At 34.1% G+C, this 13,187-nt stretch overlaps 1 protein-coding gene across 1 annotated transcript in view; it reads right to left on the reverse strand.

The window, feature by feature from the left end:
* The window catches only part of LOC138308343 (uncharacterized), a 93,304-nt gene that overhangs the window by 8,705 nt on the left and 71,412 nt on the right, over window positions 1–13,187 (reverse strand). The window lies entirely within an intron of this gene.

Genomic DNA, 13,187 nt, shown 5'->3' on the forward strand with positions numbered 1-13,187 from the left:
ACTAAAAAAAACATGTGTGGCAGTCGGAAACTGTGAGAAAACCGCCATTATCAGGTGTAAGAGATACATTTAAACTAATTGGTATCGTTAAACACAACAAAGAGTTAATAATTATACACACAGGTGTGTAATTACTAATTAGCATTGTTTAATTATGTAGTATTACTATCTTATCTTGCGGTAACTGGCAAAACTATAGCGGACTCTATGTTTATAAAAACACAACCACGATTTATTGTTCAAATTACCTGTGATATATTTATGGGAGTTAATGTCAGTGTTTTGTTACCATTCAAAATAGATTTCCATATCACGGATACCATATCATTCAGCCTCATCTTGTTTTGTATTTGTTAGATTGCTCCATTATATTCTTTATTATGTTAATGTTATATGTTGAATGTGTTCCGTCATGTCAAAATGTTTTATGTTTATTTAAAGATGCTCCACCGCTGACAAATGGTATTTTTTCTCTATCAAAAACAGGAGCAGACGATTAAGTTTTTTTCAGTTACAAAAGTTACTTTCTTTACACCGTTACCGCCAGTGAAAAGTTTGAGCTTCTTATTTTATTTCAAGATAAAAATATTAAAAATAATTAATTGCATCCCGAAAAAATTACCTGGCACCATGTCATATTTGGAATGAAGTACTGATTGCACGTGCGTCAAAAGCAAAATAATTATTTTATGATATTTTTTGTGTTAATTAGACATATGTATACAATTAAACACCAATGATTGTTTAAATGGTGGGTATCGTTTATGCTCTGTCGGTGTTGGAACAGCTTTAACGTGTCGTTACACGTGTAAGTTAAAGATAATGAGTTCTGAATCGGTCTTAACTATAACATCACAATGTCTTACCTATAACAACACAATGTCTTACCTATAACATCACAATGTCTTACCTATAACAACACAATGTCTTACCTATAACAACACAATGTCTTACCTATAACAACACAATGTCTTACCTATAACAACACAATGTCTTACCTATAACAACACAATGTCTTACCTATAACAACACAATGTCTTACCTATAACAACACAATGTCTTACATACAATGTCTTACCTATAACAACACAATGTCTTACCTATAACATCACAATGTCTTACCTATAACAACACAATGTCTTACCTATAACAACACAATGTCTTACCTATAACAACACAATGTCTTACCTATAACAACATCAATGTCTTACCTATAACACACAATGTCTTACCTATAAACATCACAATGTCTTACCTATAACAACACAATGTCTTACCTATAACAACACAATGTCTTACCTATAACAACACAATGTCTTACCTATAACAACACAATGTCTTACACAATACCTATAACAACACAATGTCTTACCTATAACAACACAATGTCTTACCTATAACAACACAATGTCTTACCTATAACAACACAATGTCTTACCTATAACACACAATGTCTTACCTATAACAACACAATGTCTTACCTATAACAACACAATGTCTTACCTATAACATCACAATGTCTTACCTATAACACACAATGTCTTACCTATAACAACACAATGTCTTACCTATAACATCACAATGTCTTACCTATAACAACACAATGTCTTACCTATAACATCACAATGTCTTACCTATAACAACACAATGTCTTACCTATAACAACACAATGTCTTATCTATAACAACAAATGTCTTACTATAACATCACAATGTCTTATCTATACAACAACTTACTATAACATCACAATGTCTTACCTATAACAACACAATGTCTTACCTATAACAACACAATGTCTTACCTATAACAACACAATGTCTTACCTATAACAACACAATGTCTTACCTATAACAACACAATGTCTTACTATAACAACACAATGTCTTACCTATAACATCACAATGTCTTACCTATAACATCACAATGTCTTACCTATAACACACAATGTCTTACCTATAACAACACAATGTCTTACCTATAACACACAATGTCTTACCTATAACATCACAATGTCTTACCTATAACATCACAATGTCTTACCTATAACAACACAATGTCTTACCTATAACACACACAATGTCTTACCTATAACATCACAATGTCTTACCTATAACAACAATTCTTACTATAACAACACAATGTCTTACCTATAACAACACAATGTCTTACCTATAACAACACAATGTCTTACCTATAACAACACAATGTCTTACCTATAACAACACAATGTCTTACCTATAACAACACAATGTCTTACCTATAACATCACAATGTCTTACCTATAACAACACAATGTCTTACCCTAATAACATGTCTTACCTATAACATCACAATGTCTTACCTATAACAACACAATGTCTTACCTATAACAACACAATGTCTTACCTATAACAACACAATGTCTTACCTATAACAACACAATGTCTTACCTATAACATCACAATGTCTTACCTATAACAACACAATGTCTTACCTATAACAACACAATGTCTTACCTATAACATCACAATGTCTTACCTATAACAACACAATGTCTTACCTATAACAACACAATGTCTTACCTATAACAACACAATGTCTTACCTATAAACACATGTCTCTACACACAATGTCTTACCTATAACAACACAATGTCTTACCTATAACAACACAATGTCTTACCTATAACAACACAATGTCTTACCTATAACAACACAATGTCTTACCTATAACAACACAATGTCTTACCTATAACAACACAATGTCTTACCTATAACAACACAAGTGTCTATAACCTATAACATCACAATGTCTTACCTATAACAACACAATGTCTACCTATAACAACACAATGTCTTACCTATAACAACACAATGTCTACCTATAACAACACAATGTCTTACCTATAACATCACAATGTCTTACCTATAACAACACATTGTCTTACCTATAACAACACAATGTCTTACCTATAACAACACAATGTCTTACCTATAACACACACAATGTCTTACCTATAACACACAATGTCTTACCTATAACAACACAATGTCTTACCTATAACAACACAATGTCTTACCTATAACAACACAATGTCTTACCATAACAACACAATGTCTTTATACAACACAATGTCCAACCTATAACAACACAATGTCTTACCTATAACATCACAATGTCTTACCTATAACATCACAATGTCTTACCTATAACAACACAATGTCTTACCTATAACATCACAATGTCTTACCTATAACAACACAATGTCTTACCTATAACAACACAATGTCTTACCTATAACAACACAATGTCTTACCTATAACATCACAATGTCTTACCTATAACAACACAATGTCTTACCTATAACATCACAATGTCTTACCTATAACATTACAATGTCTTACCTATAACAACACAATGTCTTACCTATAACAACACAATGTCTTACCTATAACAACACAATGTCTTACCTATAACAACACAATGTCTTACCTATAACAACACAATGTCTTACCTATAACAACACAATGTCTTACCTATAACAGTAGAATGTCTTACCTATAACAAAACAATGTCTTACCTATAACAACACAATGTCTTACCTATAACAACACATTGTCTTACCTATAACAACACAATGTCTTACCTATAACAGCACAATGTCTTACCTATAACAACACAATGTCTTACCTATAACATCACAATGTCTTACCTATAACAACACAATGTCTTACCTATAACAACACAATGTCTTACCTAAAACAATACAATATCTTACCTATAATATCACAATGTCTTACCTATAACTACACAATGTCTTACCTATAACAACACAATGTCTTATCTATAACAACACATTGTCGTTTTACATTTACACGGAAGTCAATGATGTATTCGTATATATTAATATAGCAATGCAATGGTCGTGAAATCCGCCCCAAATGCTCCACCGCCGACAGAGGATACACGATACTCAGGATTTGAACTATCAAGCTTACTTAGGTAAATGTATTTCTAATTGACACAAAAATTAACGATCAGTATTTCATTCCGTATAGGACATATGGTCAATTTTCAACGGAGGTCCATTTTCAACGTTACACCGGCTTCAAACCATCGGCACATTGTTTTGTAACTCTTGCTAAGACATCTAAACAAAGTAATCTCTTAAGAGACATTTTTTAAATACAAATGTAGTACGTAGAATCCATTAATGGACATTTTAAGTGTAGTTCATGTGTATTGAATTTCTAGTATTAAAGGTTTAAACATTATGAGCTTGAACGTTTTAGGAAATGCGCCGCGCAGCGGACATTTTTTTCTTTCAAATATACATTCGAAAATGGGGGGGTGGGGGGTGGGGGGGGGGGGGGGGGGCAAAGAGATATGTTTGCCCCCCCCCTGTCCTGGGGAACGTTTATTCCTCCCCCCCGCTTCCTACGCCCCCAAGCGACATTTCCAAACCCTCTGCGTATAATTTACAGAGTTGTTATTGGCCTTGTTACTACTCCCACCAATAAAGGTCTAGTACCACGCCGTAAGATTGACCAGATATCCGGCCACGGCAGCCCCACACCCAGCCGGGAGATTTATACATTGCTTTGTAACTTCAGAATAGACCCAAATTTTATCGTGTGACTTCGAACACTTAAACAGTATTTTATGAATCGGATTTGAAGATGAGAAAAATGCTATTTAAGTGATGAGCCTAATTATGTCCGTCAAGGTGAGGACATTTAATGTGCTATGGTCCTCCACTGACCACCTCTCCGGACAAATTGACCTAATCTAGCAGAAAAGGACCGTGTCAAATTTAAAGAGTAATTTCAAGGCATTTCGTCCGGTTAATCCCTCATTTCAATATCGTTTCTATGGTAACCGCCAAACAAACGCCCACATTTTTGGGGAGTAAAGAAAAAACTAAAGTCGTGAAACTTTGAATGACCTTATAGTGAATAGTTTGTCTTTTATTTTTATTTTATTAAAATAAGATTTTAATTCCATGACAAGCTGATCATATATCGATTTAAATTGTTATTGAAATGAACAACATACATACGCCAGTGTACTACCTGTACATTGTATTACCATCCGACACCTTGGTTCTCGTGGTAACATTTGCGTCTATTTCCTAACATTTGGTCCGAGGAAGCTTGGATATTTAAATATAAATTTTCAGGATTTTTAAACGCTTAGAATATACTTGATTTAGTTGCAAACGATGTGCAAACCTTAGCGACGCACGAAATACTTCTACGGATAGACATTGATAGATATTGTAAATAATCAGCAAAACCTTGAGAATGAACGCAATGTTTCTGAGACGAAGAGAACAGGATGCCATACATGTAAACAACACTGCCGACTCCATGAAAAAAACACTATTCCAAAATGCTGTACAATCAATCAAAACAAAGTGAAAAGCCTCATATCTACTTAAAAGGTTACGATAGTGACTGAGCTTTACGATAGAAGCTACTATAACAGTACTACGATAGTATGAATGAGAGGAGTGGATCTATTCGTCCACGTTTGTATGTTTAATTACATCTAAGTATTTGAACATTTAATGGTCAAGAGAAAGGTCAACAAACCACAGGTTACGTTGTTTCTGGAGCATCCTGATACAGATATGCCCAACAAGTTAATTATAGAAACCATTTCAGTCTTACAGGAGAAACTATGAAAATGAAGTTTCATCTCTTACGACAACGTACAATGTATTGAGAGTGTAGGGATCTATGTGTACAGGTGACACTAAAAGGTCTAAGATTTATTTTGATGTTATAAAAAGCCAGAGAAGAATGCCAAACTGGGATGGAAACAGAACCGAATGGAAGAGTAAATGTGAAGAGCAATAAAGACATCCTACAGAATGGCAGTAAGGCCTTGGCCACAGAAGACGCTGAGGACATTATCAGCAACACGAATAGGGATATTTAGGATTGTGGAAGAAATGTGGCTGGTAGGAAAACTAACCATCTAAGGCCAAAATCTACTTACTGTTGGAGGAAGGCACCGAACCTATGATGGCAACCCTGACATCACAATAAGCCAAAGGATTTGTACACTTGGTATATAAGGCACCGAACCTATGATGGCAACCCTGACATCACAATAAGCCAAAGAATTTGTACACTGTGTATATAGGGCGCCAAAACCTATAATGGCAACCCTGACATCACAATAAGCCAAAGAATTTGTACACTGTGTATATAGGGCGCCAAAACCTATGATGGCAATAAGCCAAAGAATTTGTACACTGTGTATATAGGGCGCCAAAACCTATGATGGCAACCCTGACATCACAATAAGCCAAAGAATTTGTACACTGTGTATATAGGGCGCCAAAACCTATGATGGCAACCCTGACATCACAATAATCCAAAGAATTTGTACACTGTGTATATAGGGCGCCAAAACCTATGATGGCAACCCTGACATCACAATAAGCCAAAGAATTTGTACACTGTGTATATAGGGCGCCAAAACCTATGATGGCAACCCTGACATCACAATAATCCAAAGGGTTTGTACACTTGGTATATGGCACCAAACCTATGATGGCAAACCTGACATCACAATAAGCTAAAGGGTTTGTACATTTGGTATATGGCACCAAACCTATGATGGCAAACCTGACATCACAATAATCGAAAGGATTTGTACACTTGGTATATGGCACCAAACCTATGATGGCAAACCTGACATCACAATAAGCTAAAGGGTTTGTACACTTGGTATATGGCACCAAACCTATGATGGCAAACCTGACATCACAATAAGCTAAAGGGTTTGTACACTTGGTATATGGCACCAAACCTATGATGGCAAACCTGACATCACAATAAGCTAAAGGGTTTGTACACTTGGTATATGGCACCAAACCTATGATGGCAAACCTGACATCACAATAAGCTAAAGGGTTTGTACACTTGGTATATGGCACCAAACCTATGATGGCAAACCTGACATCACAATAAGCTAAAGGGTTTGTACACTTGGTATATGGCACCAAACCTATGATGGCAAACCTGACATCACAATAAGCTAAAGGGTTTGTACACTTGGTATATGGCACCAAACCTATGATGGCAAACCTGACATCACAATAAGCTAAAGGGTTTGTACACTTTGTATATGGCACCAAACCTATGATGGCAAACCTGACATCACAATAAGCCAAAGGTTTGTACACTTGGTATATGGCACCAAACCTATGATGGCAAACCTGACATCACAATAACCAAAGGTTTACACTTGTATATGGCACCAAACCTATGATGGCAAACCTGACATCACAATAAGCTAAAGGGTTTGTACACTTGGTATATGGCACCAAACCTATGATGGCAAACCTGACATCACAATAAGCTAAAGGGTTTGTACACTTGGTATATGGCACCAAACCTATGATGGCAAACCTGACATCACAATAAGCTAAAGGGTTTGTACACTTGGTATATGGCACCAAACCTATGATGGCAAACCTGACATCACAATAAGCCAAAGGGTTTGTACACTTAGTATATGGCACCAAACCTATGATGGCAAACCTGACATCACAATAAGCAAAGGGTTTGTACACACTTGGTATATGGCACCAAACCTATGATGGCAAACCTGACATCACAATAAGCTAAAGGGTTTGTACACTTGGTATATGGCACCAAACCTATGATGGCAAACCTGACATCACAATAAGCTAAAGGGTTTGACACTTGTATAGGGCACAAACCTATGATGGCAAACCTGACATCACAATAACAAAGGTTTGTACATATATGGCACCAAACCTATGATGGCAAACCTGACATCACAATAAGCTAAAGGGTTTGTACACTTGTATATGGCACCAAACCTATATGGCAAACCTGACATCACAATAAGCTAAAGGGTTTGTACACTTGGTATAGGCACCAAACCTATGATGGCAAACCTGACATCACAATAACTAAAGGGTTTGTACACTGTATGGCACCAAACCTATGATGGCAAACCTGACATCACAATAAGCTAAAGGGTTTGTACACTTGGATATGGCACCAAACCTATGATGCAACCTGACACCACAATAAGCTAAAGGGTTTGTACACTTAGTAATGGCACCAAACCTATATGGCAACCCTGACATCACAATAATCCAAAGGATTTGTTGGGTATTAATTCCATTACAGTCATCATTCATTTTTGTAGATAGCGGAATTAAACATATACAAGGTTTTACTGATCAGCAACCAAAGGTAACAAAAATTCGTTTGAATGCGAAATCATTTCAATTTAAGCAGGAATCAATGAACGGAATTTTTAACAAAAGTAATAAAACGACAATTACACATTCAATTTGACTTAAATTCCTACGCCTAACGCATTCAATAAATCGGCATAGTTATACAAACGAATACGAAACAATTTTTTATCTAGCACATCTTAATTGTAATTAATTACAAAGTAGCACCGTTAGGCAGGCACCTGTACCCATCAATTAACAATCCGGATCGGAAGATGAGATCGGGCCGGCGTCCGGAACATTGACACTCTAGTCCACTGGCAAACTTTGAAGTCTGTCATTGAATGGCTCGGCATGGCATGATTACAGTATTAAATTTCTCATCAGAGGAATTTAACTTTTGAGTCAGTAGGGCTTCACAGGTGGTTGTGTAGTACAGGTCATTCTGCAGAGCCGGGCATCACAGATATATACAACGTGTACATATGACAACAACGAACCATTTAGATTGATCATGCAACATTATATAATATATAAGGTTTTCAATGGTATGCATGCATGTGCGGACACTAATGCTTCAAGACTGACTCAGTCATTTCTGTAAGAAAATTCAGTATTTCGTGTTTGAAGTACATACAATACTGAAATACAATGCAGAAATGTGATGTTACGTAATAGAACGAATACAAAACACTAAATACAAAACAATGCTTAATACTTATTAATTAGATTACATTGTTTATATTATGGAGATATAAAACAGAAATCACAGTTTATGATGAGAGTACACTCAGATATTTTTTTTACATTATATATCATGTTAACATCTATATTATCAACTTTGGATATATTAGTCTAATTAAAGATATAAAACAGAAATAACAGTAGATGATGAGAGTACACTCAGATATTTTTTTTACATTATATATCATGTTAACATCTATATTATCAACTTTGGATATATTAGTCTAATTAAAGATATAAAACAAAAATCGGGGTTTATGGTGAGAGTACACTCAGATATTTTTGTTACATTGTACATCATGCTAACATCTATATTGTCAACCCTGGATATATTAGTCTAATTAAAGATATAAAACAGAAATCACAGTTTATGATGAGAGTACACTCAGATATTTTTGTTACATTATATATCATGTTAATATCTATATTGTCAACCCTGGATATCTTAGTCTAATTAAAGATATAAAACAGAATCACAGTTTATGATGAGAGTACACTCAGATATTTTTTTGTTACATTGTATATCATGTTAACATCTATATTGTCAACCCTGGATATATTAGTCTAATTAAAGATATAAAACAGAAATCGGGGTTTATGATGAGAGTACACTCAGATATTTTTGTTACATTGTATATCATGCTAACATCTATATTATCAACTTTGGATATATTAGTCTAATTAAAGATATAAAACAGAAATCAGAGAGTACACTCAGATATTTTTGTTACATTGTATATCATGCTAACATCTATATTGCGGTTTATGATGAGAGTACACTCAGATATTTTTGTTACATTGTATATCATGCTAACATCTATATTGCGGTTTATGATGAGAGTACACTCAGATATTTTTGTTACATTGCTATATCATGCTTACACATCTTATTATAGCGGTTGAATGATGAGAGTACACTCAGGATATGTTTGTTACTACATTGTATATCATGCTAACATCTATATTGCGGTTTATGATGAGAGTACACTCAGATATTTTTGTTACATTGTATATCATGCTAACATCTATATTGCGGTTTATGATGAGAGTACACTCAGATATTTTTGTTACATTGTATATCATGCTAACATCTATATTGCGGTTTATGATGAGAGTACACTCAGATATTTTTGTTACATTGTATATCATGTTAACATCTATATTGTCAACTTTGGATATTTTAGTCTAATTAAAGATATAAAACAGAAATCACAGTTTATGATGAGAGTACACTCAGATATTTTTGTTACATTGTATATCATGCTAACATCTATATTATCAACTTTGGATATATTAGTCTAATTAAAGATATAAAACAGAAATCACAGTTTATGATGAGAGTACACTCAGATATTTTTGTTACATTATATATCATGTTAACATCTATATTGTCAACCCTGGATATATTAGTCTAATTAAAGATATAAAACAGAAATCACAGTAGATGATGAGAGTACACTCAGATATTTTTGTTACATTGTATATCATGTTAATATCTATATTGTCAACCCTGGATATATTAGTCTAATTAAAGATATAAAACAGAAATCACAGTAGATGATGAGAGTACACTCAGATATTTTTGTTACATTGTATATCATGTTAACATCTATATTGTCAACCCTGAATATATAAGTCTAATTAAAGATATAAAACAAAAATCGGGGTTTATGGTGAGAGTACACTCAGATATTTTTGTTACATTATATATCATGCTAACATCTATATTGTTAACCCTGAATATATTAGTCTAATTGATCGGTAGATTATTTAGGTGTAGGTTTATTGATAATTAAGAGAACCGTGAGACCAGCTCAAAAACCTTTGTCATGTACCAGGAGAACTGAAGTAAGGTAAATAGTGCTGTTTATAGTTTATCTTATTGTAGTTTATCTTATTGAACAATTTCTTTAGCGGTTTATACATGAAAAGCAACCGGCGTGTCATAAAAACGTAGATCTAATCAACGAAAAATATTAAATGCAAATAACTAGAAACGTCTCTATACAATTTATTGAAATTTCCTGTAATTATTCATCATACAAGGAAGAAATATGATGCAAGTTTTTGTTTAATATTATGTATAAATAATTGTTTAGATATGAAGGCTTTGTGATAGTAAAAGTTAGATCGCCGGAGGGTTACAGCTACACCGGTTTATGGAGATATGATCTAACTATTACCACAAGTTCAGACTCGACTTATATAACTATGTCATGATTTTTTCTCTTTAAGATCTTTCCAGAACTTATGGTTCCTGTACCCCATAACTTGTTTATAAATACAGTTTTCTCGAACTAGTCTTACAAATGTCGAACAGGTCAAACTCTTTTCTCGATTCTCATAAGCCTATCAATCTATTTTGTTGATAATTTGACTACACGTATATGTTTTATTTACACTTCAAAATCCTAAAATATATAATGGACGACTCGTATAGCCAATGGTGTCCTCCTAGTACATTTAGTAGTACTATTACACAACGCGGTAAAAACTGTAAGAAAACCCCACTTAATTTTGGCACAATTATTAGTTTTCACATCTTATATCAGAAACACATATATTTGTACCAGAGATCTAGATATAGCAAATAAATAACATACCCATGTTTTCAGATTTTACTCAGTAGGCCTATACCACAGGTGATTCACCAGGTCAGAAACATCAGTTCACCGATCATCGGACTCAAAAACAACAATAATATATTATAGCTTTATTTCAGATCTATGATTCTGTTTCTCCCAATGTTTATTTCAATATGTTAAAAAAATTTACATTTGGCGCTATAACAACAAAAAATTCGAAATTAATTTTTATGAAATAGTCTAGTTTATCTTTAAATTCCCCACTGATGATGCAAGGACAATTCAGATTTAATATATGATAACGTCATAAAAATGTTGACGTCATCGTAAATAAAAGTGAGATAAATCATTAATTATGGTGTGTATCCCGTCATGGACTAATTAATTGTAATTATATTTCTTTTGAATCCTACAGATTTCCTTTTTAATATTGGAACAAGCAGTCGCTATGATATCGGCCAAGAACAGTAGCGGATCGTCTCTCGTTTTAGCCTCTTAATTGAGAATAGGATTAATGCAGTTGTGTCCCTTTAACGGCGCTTCTATGCGAGGTAGGAACGACAACTCGCATACGAAAACAGGAAGTTTTATAAATAGCTTGCCGGAATTTCCCAATGTCCGAGCTTATCGTCAATCAAGGAAGAAACTCGCCGTAACTAGTGCTGATTGTAAGTTGTGTACACATAACCATGGGTACTTAACTACTAATATAAAGCTAGATACCGGTACAAACAAACTGATGATTACTTTTCACCATCTCCTACTTTCACTTTCCCCTATTTACATACATATGTATCTTACGCAGCTATAGGGAGTGATGTCAAAATTAGGCACTACAAAATAGAAGATTCAAAACAATTAACCTGTATCCATGTTTAGATCAGAACAATTAACCTGTACCCATATTTGGGTAATAACAATTAACATGTATCCATGTGTATAAGGAGCGGGTCGGTGTGACTTGTACATAATGTTTAGGTCATAACAATTAACCTGTACCCATATTTGGGTAATAACAATTAACCTGTACCCATATTTGGGTAATAATAATTAACCTATACCCATATTTGGGTAATAACAATTAACATGTATCCATGTGTAAAAGGAGCGGGTCGGTGTGACTTGTACATATGTTTAGGTCATAACAATTAACCTGTACCCATATTTGGGTAATAACAATTAACCTGTACCCATATTTGGGTAATAACAATTAACCTGTACCCATATTTGGGTAATAACAATTAACCTGTACCCATATTTGGGTAATAACAATTAACCTGTACCCATATTTGGGTAATAACAATTAACCTGTACCCATATTTGGGTAATAACAATTAACCTGTACCCATATTTGGGTAATAAAAATTAACCTGTACCCATATTTGGGTAATAACAATTAACCTGTACCCATATTTGGGTAATAACAATTAACCTGTACCCATATTTGGGTAATAACAATTAACCTGTACCCATATTTGGGTAATAACAATTAACATGTACCCTTCCATGTGTACTAGCAGAGGAGAAAATGTAGCAGCCAGAGCAGGTTTAAATTGGGACCTTTGAACACTTGCAGGATGTTCTGTCAATTTATGATTGACTGATCGACCCAGTCCAATTCCACTAGATTCCATCCTTATTTTAGGTTT

Source organism: Argopecten irradians, chromosome 14 (assembly GCF_041381155.1).
Source record: "Argopecten irradians isolate NY chromosome 14, Ai_NY, whole genome shotgun sequence".
Taxonomy (NCBI): domain Eukaryota; kingdom Metazoa; phylum Mollusca; class Bivalvia; order Pectinida; family Pectinidae; genus Argopecten; species Argopecten irradians.